The sequence below is a fragment of the Solanum tuberosum genome, unplaced genomic scaffold (genome assembly GCF_000226075.1).
Source record: "Solanum tuberosum cultivar DM 1-3 516 R44 unplaced genomic scaffold, SolTub_3.0 scf00768, whole genome shotgun sequence".
NCBI classification, from domain to species: domain Eukaryota; kingdom Viridiplantae; phylum Streptophyta; class Magnoliopsida; order Solanales; family Solanaceae; genus Solanum; species Solanum tuberosum.
The window spans coordinates 39,611-49,953 of NW_006239678.1; the positions used below are offsets into that span (position 1 = coordinate 39,611).

At 41.5% G+C, this 10,343-nt stretch overlaps 1 pseudogene; it reads right to left on the minus strand.

Annotated features, from left to right (window-relative positions):
- Positions 1-2,496: 2,496 nt before the first annotated feature.
- On the minus strand, positions 2,497-7,544 carry LOC102590412 (uncharacterized; annotated as a pseudogene).
- Positions 7,545-10,343: the final 2,799 nt, after the last annotated feature.

Sequence of the window (10,343 nt, forward strand, 5' to 3'; positions counted from 1 at the left end):
ACACGCCCGTAACATGTCTTCAAGAACCTGAATAGTCCGTTCAGATTGACCGTCAGTCTGAGGGTGAAAGGCTGTACTAAGATCCACCCGAGTGCCCAACTCCTTCTGCATAGATCACCAAAAAAGAGATGTAAATTGTGTTCCACGATCGAAAAAAATAGAAAGGGGAACCCCATGCAAACGAACTATCTCTGGAATATAGATCTTGGCTAACTTCTCTGAATTGTAGGTAGTCTGAACTGGTACGAAGTGTGCAGACTTAGTCAATTGATCTACGATGACCCATATAGCATCAAACTTACCCAAGGTACGTGGCAACCCTACCACAAAGTCCATAGCAATACGCTCCCACTTCCACTCAGGTATGGGCATCCTCTGAGTCACACCTTCAGGCTTTTGGTGTTTATACTTCACTTGCTGACAATTCAAACACCGAGATACAAAATCTACTATGTCTCTCTTCATATGACACCACCAATAATGCTGCTTCAAGTCACGATACATCTTAGTAGCTTCTAGATGAATAGAGTACCTCGAACTATGTGCCTCCTCCATGATCAATTTAGTCAATTCACCGGTCCGAAGAACAGAAATACGACTTTTTATCCTCAAAACTTCCTCACTATCAAGAGTTGTATCCTTGGTTTCTCCTTTTGACACCTTGGCTCTCTAATCTTATATAAATCACCATCATCAAACTGTTGAGCTCGAATCTGCTCCAACAAGGATGACCTAGCCTCCATATAAGCCAACACCTTACCAAATTCTGAAATATCAAGCCTCACAAAGCTATTGGCCAAGGATTGGACATCCCTAGCTAAAGAACGCTCGCCAGCCTGTAACAAGGCTATACTACCCATACTTACCGCATTTCGACTTAAGGCATCTGCTACCACATTTGCCTTACTCGGATGATAAAGAATAGTCATGTCGTAATCTTTGAGCAACTCCAATCATCTCCGCTGCCTCAAATTGAGATCCCTCTGATTGAATATATACTAGAGACTACGATGATCCGTGAACACCTCACAATGCACACCATAAAGATAATGCCTCCAAATTTTCAATGCAAACACAACAGCCGCCAACTCCTAATCATGAATAGGATAGTTCATCTCATGAACCTTTAACTGCCTCGAAGCATAAGCTATCACCTTCCCCTTCTGCATCAATACACAACCAAGACCGATTCGAGAAGCATCACAATATACAACAAAACCCTCTCCCTCCACGGGTAGGGTCAAAATCACAACAGAGCTTTTGGAAACTCACCTCACACTCGTCAGACAACTGAAACATCACTTCCTTCTGGGTCAATCTAGTTAATGGGGATGCAATGGACGAGAACCCCTCTACAAATAGTCGATAATAACCTACAAGGCCTAAGAAACTCCAAATCTCAGTAACTGAAGCATGTCTGACCCAATTTCAAACTACCTCAATCTTCTTAGGACACTACATGTCCCAAGAATGCTACCGAACTAAGCCAAAACTCACACTTTGAAAACTTTGCATAGAGCTTCTTCTCCTTCAGAATCCCAAGCACAATCCTCAAATGATGCTCGTGTTCCTCCTTACTATGGGAGTATATCAATATATCATCTATGAAGACAATAACAAAGGAATCCAAGTACTGTCTGAACACTCCGTTCATCAAGTCCATAAAAGCTGCTGGGGCATTAGTCAATCTGAAACACATCACCAAAAACTCGTAATGGCCATAACGTGTTCAAAAAATTGTCTTAGGGATATCCTCCCCCCTAACCTTCAGCTGATGATAGCCGGATCTCAAGTCAATCTTGGAGAAAACTGAAGCACCCTGCAGCTGATCAAATAAATCATCAATATAAGGTATCTGGTACTTATTTATGATGGTTACCTTGTTCAACTGCCGACAGTCAATACACATACGCATCGATCCATATTTCTTCTTCACAAATAACACTGGAGCACCCCAAAGAGATACACTCGGTCTTATAATACTCTTGCTTAACAAATCCTGCAACTGCTCATTCAACTCTTTCAATTCAGTTGGTGCCATACGATAAGGATGAATGGAAATAGGTTGAGTGCTTGGGTCTACGTCAATACAAAAATCAATATCACGATCAGGTGGAAAACCTGGTAAATCTGTCAGAAATACCTCCAAAAATTCACTCACCACCGGAATAGACTCAAGCATAAAAGTTTCAACACTAGTATCTAGAATGTTCGCTAAGTAAGCCAAACATCCTCTCTCTACCAAGTGACGAGCCTTAAGAAATGATTTCACCCCTTTAGGTGGGTGACTAAGAGAACCTCTCCATTCTACTATAGGAATTCCAGGCATAGCTAATGTAACTGTCTTGGCATTACAATTTAAAATTGCGTGATAAGGAGATAACCAATCCATACCAAGAATCACATCAAAATCTAGCATATCTAAGACCTTTAAATCTGCATGAGTGTCATATCCCATCAAGGTAACTATACATAATCGATACACCCAATCTACCACTACAGAATCCCCAACATGAGTAGAAATATGTACCGCAAATCAACAGACTCACATAATATATCCAGACTCGAAGCAAAATATGTGGACACATAAGAATAAGTAAAGCCTGGATCAAATAATACAGTAGCTGGTCGATGACAAACCAGAATAATACCCGTGATAACAACATCTGAAGCCTCAACCTCTGGCCTATCCAAAAAAACATAACGGTGAGAACAACCCCCCTCAGTTTGTGAACCTCCACGAGCACCACCTCGACCAGAAGGAGAACCACCTCTACCACTTTGTACACCTCCCCTAGTTGGAGGTTGTGCATCCCTGAAACTCGAAGCGTGAGAACTCTGATGCAAGCCACAACGTCTGGTTCTAGGGAAATCTCTCACAAAGTGTCCCATATCACCACACTCAAAATAACCACTACGAGACGTAGGCTGATGAGAGGAACCTGAATGTCCAGAATTTTCTCCACGGCCTACAGGTCTAGAAGATGAACCCTGTGAAGTATGCACCGAACTCGAAGAACTATATCCAGAGTAACAAGCCTTTGACGCTGGTATAACAACATGAATGGGTCTGCTAGACGGAGAGTGATAACCTCTCCCTAAGTAACCTCGATTCCTTGATGTAATTCTCACAAGAAGAACTACGATCTAATGTGGAAATCAAAGACGAAAAGTAAAGATAAATAGATTGACACAAGAAAATGAAATCAAAAGCAACCTAAAGGTATATTAAACCTAAAGACCTCAATAGATTGATTCACAATCAAGCACCGAATCTCTTACGATGACCTCAAGGGAATCAATATCCCAAGCAACCAACGTTTCTAACAAAAGGCAACAAAAGCTTAACCAAGCTCTCAACACTCAAACATGAGTTTTCAGTTTTTAACATCAATAATAATCTAAGTCTGAAAGGAAACCTAACCAACTATTTATAGAGTTTAGGATAAAAGGCCCAAACGTGACCCGAAAGACAAAAGGGCGAGCCAAGTCAGGCTCACCTAGTCACTTGGTGATGCGCCAACTAAGTCGGCGTGCTTCTCTGCAATTCTTCAGTCCCTAGCCACGTTCTGTAACATTAGGCGGACTGGGGCCATCGCCTAAGACATTGGGCGATGCGCAAAGTGGACCCTGCACGCCGAAAGCGACTTTTTCAGCAATTTTCAAGGCATAAAAGTCCTTGCTTGTCGTCAACACCATCTCGAGCACCTCCATCTTCATGAATAGCCCTTGCATCCTCTGAAGGTCTTGAGCTTGGCTTCTAGTAAATGGCCTTGATGTAATCCGTTTTACATCATTCTCTCCTTCTTGAAAAGAATTTGTCCTCAAATTCGTCGGATCATCATCAACCATAGTTGGAAAAAGTGACAGGTCGCACACATTGAAAGTGTTGTGCACTTGGTATTCCGGAGGAAGGGCAACCTTGTAGGTGTTGTTATTGAGTCGCTCCAACACTGGAAATGGTCCATCACTCCTCAGCATCAGCTTTGTCTTGCGATGGGTGGTAAATCTCTCATTGCAAAAATGTTCCCACACCAAGTTACCAGGTTCAAACACGATCCTCTTACGAGTCTTGTTAGCCCTTTTGGCTACATCTTGGTTCTTCTTCTCTAAGTGCAGCCGCACCTTTTCATGAAGCTTCTTCATGGCTTCAGTTTGCTTACTCCCATCTAAGTTTAACACAACATCTTGAGAGAGAGGAGTGAGATCTAAAGGGGTTAGGGGGGTTTAAACCATAAACAACTTCAAATGAAGACATACTAATAGTTCTATGAATAACACTATTATAAGCAAATTCAACTAAAGGCAAATCTTCCTCCCACAAGGCTTACTTCCCATGCACTACGGTACGAATCATAGAACCCAAAGTCCTATTCACAACTTCAGTTTGGCCATCATTTTGTAGGTGACAAGAAGTTGAGAACAACAACTTAGTACCTAGTCTACCCCACAATTCTTTCCAAAAGTGACTAAGGAACTTTGGATCCCTATCACTTACAATGGTTTGAGGAATTCCATGCAATTTACAACATGCTCAACAAACAAAGATGCTACATTGGGAGCATCATCACATTTATGACATGGAATGAAATGATCCATCTTTGAAAATCGATCAACAACAACAAAGATGCTATCTCTACCTCTTTTGGTCCTTGGCAAACCCAAAGTGAAGTCCGTTGAAATACAATGCCTTTGAGGGGTGGGGAGTGGAGTGTATAAACCATGGGGAAGGAGGCGCGACATAGCACGTCGACATTCAACACATTGACCACAAATTCGAACAATATCTTTATGCATTTTAGGCCAATAAAATTGTTCCTCAAGAATTCCCATAGTTTTGTTAATACCAAAATGACCCATTAAACCCCCATCGTGTGCCTCCCTCACAAATAGTTCTCTCCAAGAGCTCGTAGGCACACAAAGTCTCTTTCCTTTGAGCAAGAAACCATCAAACTTGGAATAGGGAGTAGAAGACCTATCCCTCATCCATCTTTCCCTCTCCCATTCCTCACAATCTTTGAAGATTTGAGCAAACACGGGATCCTTGGGATACATTGCCTTCAAACATTCGAAGCCAATTAATTTAGAAGACAAAGTATTTATCAAAACATGTTTTCTGGACAAGGCATCGGCCACCACATATTCCTTTCCCTTTTTGTATTGGATTACATAAGGGAAAGTTTCAAGGAATTCAATCCATTTGGCGTGCCTCTTGTTCAACTTTCCTTGGGCTCGAATATGCTTTAGGGACTCAAGGTCAGTCCTAATGACAAATTCTTTGGGCCACAAGTAGTGTTGCCAATTACCCAAAGCCCTAATCAAGGCATACAACTCAAGATCATAAGTGGAATAATTCAAAGTAGCACCTTTTAGCTTTACACTAAAATAAGCAATGGGCTTTTGGTCTTGCATTAAGACGACTCCAATGCCTACTTTACTAGCATCACATTCCACTTCAAACGTTTTATCAAAATCAGGTAATTGCATTAAAGGAGCGGAACTAAGCATGGATTTAAAGGCCTAGAAAGCCTTGGATTGTTCCTCTCCCCACTTAAAAGGTTTATCCTTTCGGATTACCTCTGTTAAGGGGGCTACAATGGTACTAAAACCTTTGACAAATCATCTATAAAAATTGGCCAGCCCATGAAAGCTTCGAATATCACTTATGGATTTCGGAATTGGCCAATTCTTAATAGCATTAATTTTAGACTCGTCAACTTCAACCTCTCTTGAACTCACAACTTAAAGGAGCGGAACTAAGCATGGATTTAAAGGCCTAGAAAGCCTTGGATTGTTCCTCTCCCCACTTAAAAGGTTTATCCTTTCGGATTACCTCTGTTAAGGGGGCTACAATGGTACTAAAACCTTTGACAAATCATCTATAAAAATTGGCCAGCCCATGAAAGCTTCGAATATCACTTATGGATTTCGGAATTGGCCAATTCTTAATAGCATTAATTTTAGACTCGTCAACTTCAACCTCTCTTGAACTCACAACAAAACCTAAGAAGGCAACTTCATCAACATAAAATGAACACTTATCAAGATTAGCATAAAGTTGTTCCTTCCTAAGCACATCAAACACACATTTCAAATGCTCACCATGATCATGCATGGTCTTGCTATAAATCAAGATATCATCAAAATAGACAACCACAAACTTCCCTATTAAGGGTTTCATCACATGATTCATGAGACACATAAAGGTACTAAGAGCATTAGTGAGACCAAATGGCATCACCAACCATTCATGTAGACCAAACTTGGTCTTGAACGCGGTTTTCCATTCATCCCCGGGGTTCATCCGGATTTGATGATAGCCACTCCTAAGATCAATCTTTGAAAACACACAAGAGACATTCAATTCATCAAGCATATCATCTAACCTATGAATAGGATGACGATACTTTACCGTAATTTTGTTGATGGCTCGACAATCGAAACACATGCGCCATGTCCCATCTTTCTTTGGAACCAATAGGACCAGCACGACACATAGACTCATGCTCACCTTCGCATAGCCTTTGTTGAGGAGTTCCTCAATTTGCCTTTGTAGCTCATTGGTGTCCTCCAAATTGTTTCGATAAGCCTGCTTGTTTGGCAATTGTGATCCCGACACAAAATCAATTTGGTGCTCAATTCCCCGAAGAGGGGGCAATCATCTTGGAAGCTCCTTTGGGAAGACATCCTTGATATTCCTGCAAAACAAAGGAAATAGAATTGGGAAGAGAAGAATGAGATTGGTTAGTTTGTAGCACATGATCCCTATGTGTAATAAGGATCAAATAACTTCCGAATTCAATTTCCTCCCTTATCTCCTTGTAATTAGCCAACAACACTTGGCCCTTTCCTTTCAACTTCCTTCTTTCCTCCTCGTCTTGACTCTCCGACTCTATATGTTTCTCTTCACACTTTGTCTTTTCCTTTGACTCACTCATCCTTTTATATATATCATTGACTTGAGAGGGGGTCATAGGATGAAGACCATACTTATGATCATTCAACACAAGTGAATACTTGTTTGTTCTCCCATCGTGTTTGGTTGAACGATCATGTTGCCAAGGCCTCCCGAGTGGCACATGACAAGCTTGCATTGGGACCGCATCACATAGGACCTCATGTTTATATTTCCCAATCTTAAACTTAATCATCACTTGTCGATGCACCCTTAATTCTCCACAATCACTCAACCATTGAAGTTTGTAAGGTGTAGCATGCTTAGTAGTAGAAAGCTTTAAGAATTCCACTTATGCATTACTAGCAACATTTGCACAACTCCCGCTATCAATGATTAAGGAACACACATTATCCTTGATGAAGCATTTGGAGTGAAATAGATTTTCTCTTTGGCTCGGATCATCCAAGGACTTACTAATCATTGCTCGCCTCACCACATATAGAGGAGAGACACTCTCTCCTTCTTTGACACAAAGGCCTGGTTCCTCGTCTTCCCCATCTTCGAACTCATCCTCTTCTTGGGGATCTTCTTCACATTCACCTGTTGGCTCTTCCTCAACACTAAGATATAACTCTCCTCCTTGCATTAGAGCGATCAACCGGTTGGGGCACTAACACATTATATGACCCCATCCCCTACACTTGTGACATTGAATACATTTAGGGAACTTGGCTGGGTCAGTGATACCTTTTTATCTAGGCGGGTACTTTGGAGTGTTTCCTTCGAAGGGCTTTTTCTCATAAGGCTTCTTAACATCCGAAACCTTGTTCCAACCCGACGATGTTTGAGCTCCCCATTTGTTGTTGCTCCAAGAATTAGAAGACGAAGTCTTATACTTAGACGCTTTCTCTTCCTTGAATCCCAATTCTATCTCATGGGCTACCTCAAAGACTTCATTCAAAGTAGCAAACCTATGAGTGGTCATCTTCGAAGAAATGTCTTTGTTCAACCCCACTCTGAAGCGAATCACGACATGCTCTTAAATTTCTCTATACTCCAGCTTCATGACTATGCTTTGGAACTCGTCATGATAGGCTTCAACACTTTTGCTTCCTTGCCTCAAGTTATACAATTTGACAAGTAGTCCTTGGCGGTATCTTTCCGGCACATATTTGGCTCTCATCAACCTCTTCAACTCGGGCCATGGTAGAGGATGCCCTTCTTAAACAACTAAGTGATATCTCTTCATGTACTCCCACCATGTGACAGTATACTTCTCGAATTGGGCAAATCCATAGCAACTACTTTTGACCTCCGCCAACTCATTTATATTGATGATCTGATCACATTGCGACTCCCATTCTAAGTACACATCGGGATTGCATTCCTCTTTGAATGTTGGAAGAGTCATTTTGATAGAGTTTATGCCAACATCTCGGCCTCCATGGCCACCTTGGTCATTGTAGTGGTAACCCCTTTGATAGCGGTTACCATGTTCTTCTCTAGCGTCTTGACCAACTTCATGATTGACATCGGCTTCCCATCGATTTCCACCTTGAGGGTGGTTCCCATGTTGTCTCCTATCAAATGGAATTGGACCCAATCTACCTCTTGGCCCACCTTGCAACATTTGACCTCTTGGTCAATTCCTTGGTGACTCATTCCATGGTGATTCTTCACCTTCACCTTCATAACTTCCTTGATCTTCATCATTCCTCACCTCATTCACGGGATTTGGTTGTGGTGGTGGTCCTTGGTAGGGAATATTTTGGTTAAGTGGTGTTTGGTAAGGATGGCTTTGATTTGGTGGAGCTTCTTGACTAAGCGGAAAATGGAACGGTCGATTGGAACTTTGTCTATTTGAACCCAATTGATTGAAAGTTGGGTGCAAAGCTTGGCGGAGGGTCCCCGGGGTGAGAGTAGGAGAATTAGTTTGATCATGCCCACTTGTAGAAGCACGAAAAGTAGCTTGTGGTGTGGAGTCATTGGAATTGACTCGACCTTCCACCGTAGCAATCCTACTGTCCATCCGTGCTATATCACCTCTCACATTGTTTAATGCTTCCAACAAAGTTGCCAAAGTAATTTCTCTGGTGGGTGCTTGAGTATCTCCTCCTATCTCCATTGTACCTGACATTAAAACAACTCACAAAAACAAGTAGCAAATAACGTTAGCGTTAATAAATTGAACTCACAATCACTCGTGTTTACACACCTTTGATTGCCTCTCAATTGGCGCGGCTAATGTTGACAATTGTTATATTCCGTCGATCACAAGGTACCAATTTCAACTCTAGATTGGAATGGATTCTTGTTTGAAGAAGAACGGACGACTCGATTAAACAAACGGACTGGAATCAAGAATTAACTACGAAATAAAAACGAGAAAAGCACGAAAAGAAAAGGCACAAACAAAGAAGTGAATTCAATAACCAATGGTCAAAAGTAGAGTACTTACGAGTTGAAATCAGTTTAGAATTCTTGACAATGAACTAGAACCAAAAGAAAAGAAACTAAGAAAGTAGAACTTGAGATTAAGAGTAACTAGAGTTTCCGATCGCCGAATGACCTTTTTTCTTCGCCTAAGTTGAAGTTCAGCTCGTCAACTTGAAGATGGACTCGCCAAACTCTGCAAACGGACAAGGCAACTCGGTGATAGGGGTAGTAGTTCGGCGATGCACTGATGGGACTCGACAACCAAGGCTTGGTTTCGCCGAATGTTCCAGTAGCTCCCTCAAATGGGTGGCCAATTCGGCGGGCAACCTGCCCAAAGGGCGAGGCGCCGAATGGTTAGGCGAGGCTCATTTTATCTCGCCCAGTAGACCTCCTGCAACTCCTTCAATGCTTTGAAATTTGAAATCTGGTGGTCCCCCCCTGCTCTTGTCCTTTAGTCTTTTAGTACTTGCCCCTTTTGTAATTTTCCCTTTAGTAAACACTTTTACTCTTTCTCTTTCTTCCCTTTTTGGATCAAAGGGTCTTTTCAAATGTTCTTCCATTTGAAGCTTTGAATACTCTTTAAAACTTCAAGAACAAGATGAAGACCCAAAATAAAACCCCAAAGATTTTTAGCTCGAAATTTCACGAAATTCGAGATACAAGCTCTCTTAGATATAGGGAACAATCCCCAATACTTTTTAGCTTTCAATTCCAAACCAGATCCTTCAAATTTTAAAAACCACTTTGTCTTCTTCAAGCTTCTTCAATGGTGGATTCTTCAACAAGCCTCCAAACTCCTTCCAATCTCAGCGTTATACTCAAATAGGTTGGAGAACACTATTCCAACCTTAGAAACTCAAACAAGACTCAAATCTAAGAAACCCATTTCAGCAAATTCACAAAAATGAAAATGAACAGATTTTTTTTTGTAACAAAACCCTAAGACTAGATTCGTAGGAACGAAGCTAAACTCGGCTCTGATACCAAATGAGGTAATTCTCACGAGAAG